Below are 3,523 nucleotides of genomic sequence, written 5' to 3'. Positions count from 1 at the left end.
GGGGGGGAGGCGTGGAGGTATACTCCAGACCACGCTTCAGACCAGGCCGGAATACAGTACAACACATAAAATTTGTTTTAATTTGTTTTAGTAAGAGCACTTGCAACACAATAAGTTAATATAAGTACCGAAGATTAGAGGTGTTACACGCGAGTAATTAACACATAAAAGAAGGAGGTTGAGAGATTAGGACGATAAATGTTTGATAGGAAAGAAGAAGCAAACCACACCCGAGCACCCGCCAACCACCCATGCACAAACTCTTCAACTGTAGAATCCTCATAGAGAAAAACACCAGAGAGAACTATTTTCATAATTAATTTCAAAGATCATAGACTTCAGAAAAACCTTCGAAAGACTGGCATGGGGTGTGTGGCATGTATCCTTAGAGGAGATGCCTTCTCTCTATAAAAACTTTGCTGCGAAGCGTGCACATTATGGGCAGATTTACACTACCATTCTAAAGGAGATATATAACTCTTGTTTTAGTAGAGATTTTACGGCGCTCGCATCTGCATAAGGTCATATGAGCACCAGAAGATTAGAGGTGTTACAGGAGAGCACATATAAATTCTGCAAGAGAGTAACAAACATAAAAAAGAAGAAGGGAAGATACGGACGATAGATGTTTGATAGGAAAGAAGAAGCAAACCACACCAGAGCATATTATCCGTCAACCACCCACATAAAACATAACTCTATTGCCGCACCAAAACGCCAAAATAAAGACAAAACACCAGTCTTGCTCTTGTTGACTGTGCGATCGACAGCGGGACTCTCCCCCAAGCCCTTGTCAATCTGTCCCCGTCGTTTTATGCAAGAAAAATTCTGAAATTATGCAAACTGAGCCCAAAAATGTGAAATTATGAGATTCTGTTAATTTTAACAAAGAATGATGAAGGAAAATAATCAGAAATTATGCAAAAAAATGATCAAATTTTGTTAAATTATGCGGGGTGCATAAAACCACGGGGACAGATCTATCTAGCTCATATTTATTAGCTCAAATTATGGTGCGCTCTGTTGTGAAGTAGGATTATATTGCGTCAGAGTATTTGATGTAGAGTGTTATATACCGTAAGTCATATACGGTCATATCGTCCAAAGTGTATCATCAGTGCCTTTCACTCCTGGCTGGGTATAGGCCACATACAAGCTCCTTCAATTTATTTGTCCTAAGCCATCCTTCCTAGCTCGTTCCAAGTGAGCTTCATCTCTCTCATGTCCCTTTCCACACATCTCCTCCATATTATGTTTCTCGTGCTCCCTGTGGGTTCCACTGCTGCGACTGTCTTGTGATGTTTCCGCTGTCCAAAGTATAGGCCTAAGCTTATTTTTGTATATTTATTACATTCCCTTAAGAATCACAAGACGTGTTATTACATTGTTGTATAATAACACGTACCCCACGAGAGAGCAGACAAGCTGGCTGGAGAAGCAAAAGTGGGAGGGAATTTGACACTGGACCCAACAAACCGTCCTAACCGCTGTCAGCGAAAATTTGAGGAAGAATAGGGCGGATAGCGGTTCCCGCACTCTAGGTAGATTGAAGGAGAAGGGGATCCAAAGAGGAGAGGGGAAACACAGCCACCTGTGCGGACCAGTCCGACGGATCTAAAACCACATTATGATGGGTACTATAAGCAGACAGGCTCTGGGATGGATCCCGAAGAGGGGGGGGGGGGGGGGGGGAGCAGAGATGGACATGTTCCGACTGCAGTGACCCCAACACAGTGGACAAGTAAGACAAGTAAATAACACGTGCCCTCTTGTCACTATATCATCTTTTGCAATTTTTCCTTCCCCCGCCACCCGCTATTTTCTTTTCTTTTTAAAAATATTTATCATCGTTCCGTGCTTCACAAAAGGACACTTCAGGCAAACTGTCGTTTTTTGTTTGTTACTCGCACACACATCACACATTCAAAAGTTTCTTCTCATTCTCTCACATCGCATACAATTGAACGTAATGGACAGGGGGAGGGGACAGTGGCGGAGCGGTGAGGCTGGTCAATACTGTTCTTACTAGTCTTTAAAAAAAAATAATTTAGTAGAGGTTTTAAGGCACTCGCAACTGCATAAGGTCATATGAACGCCAAGGGGTGGATGTCAACAGAGAAGTATTTACAGGGATCAGACTTACTCTGCTCACCTCTCTAGCTTCCTCAACAGCACAAAGTCTGCTTCGACTATCAAGGCACACCGGAAATAGCAGGTCACAAGAGAGTGACAAACATACAAACGAAGTAGAGGAATGACAATAGTAAGGATTAGGAAAGAAAAAGCAGCAGTTCCCTGTTGTAGATCAGGCGCAGTTATGAGCGTCACATGATGAATCAGCCCATTTATAATTCTACTGTGCTTGAACGAGAAATATCCCCCCTTTGGGAATGGCATAAAGACACTACAGTCAGTGGCACTGCCCCGGGGGGGGGGGGGGGGGGGGGGGTGGTGTCTTACAAGTCTGTTCAGCAGTGTCTGTGTCTGGAGTGAACATAACCTACAGATGAGTGGCCAGAGGTTGGGGTGTGTGCAAGCTAGTGCCAGGAGAAGACAACGTTTACCTGACCGAGCTCGATCAGACAGGGTGACCACCAGCGAACATGTTCTTATGCACAGTAGAATTGTCAATGGGCTGATTTATCAATGTCATGCTCATACTGTGCCGGAACAACATAGGGGGAACTGCTGCCTTTTCTTTCCTCATCCTTTGCTATCGTCATTTTTTCTCTACATCTTTTGTATGTTTTTGAGTGTCACTCTCTTGTAAACTGCTATTTCCGGAGTGCCTTGTTGGAACTTGTTGATAGTTGAAGAGGGGAGATAAGGAATGATGATAGATGTTTGATAGGAAAGGAGCAAACCACACCAGAGCACCCGCCAACCACCCTCGGATGCTGTTCCACTATTGAACTGGTTCCCCATATATTATTAACTAAGACTTAAGATAAATTGATGATAGATTTTTATGATTAGGGAGAAAACCCATCTTATGAAGTATGCTTCTTTTAATTTTCGTAAGAGTTTTTCGGCACTTGCAACTCAATAGGTCATATAATAGGTGCCGAAGATTAGACGTGTTACAAGAGAGTAACAAACAAAACAAAAAGAGGGGAGATACGGATGATAGGTGTTTGAAAGGACAGAAGGAGCAAACCACACCAGAGCACCCTCCAACCACCCACCCACCAATACTGTTCCACTATTGAACTGCTTCACTGTATTACTGTATTAAGATAAATTGATGACGTACGTTACTGAATTGCAAAGAAAACCCATCTTGTGAAGCATGTTTCTTGAGACATCACAAAACCAAGATAAATCTGTTAACCACAAAAAAAGTAACATTCATCAAGTCATCACACATGAGAGAAAACACTCAGTACCTGAAGTACGCTAAACAAAAATACAGATTTTATTCATGGCTTTGATGTACATGTATGTTATGTGGCATAATATATTTATTCTAGAAAGGAAACAAAATCACCAAAACCCCCCCCCCCAAAAAACATGTTTAACGGGA

Source organism: Aplysia californica, unplaced genomic scaffold (assembly GCF_000002075.1).
Source record: "Aplysia californica isolate F4 #8 unplaced genomic scaffold, AplCal3.0 scaffold00305, whole genome shotgun sequence".
NCBI classification, from domain to species: Eukaryota; Metazoa; Mollusca; class Gastropoda; order Aplysiida; family Aplysiidae; genus Aplysia; species Aplysia californica.
Note: the sequence above shows the minus strand (reverse complement) of the source record.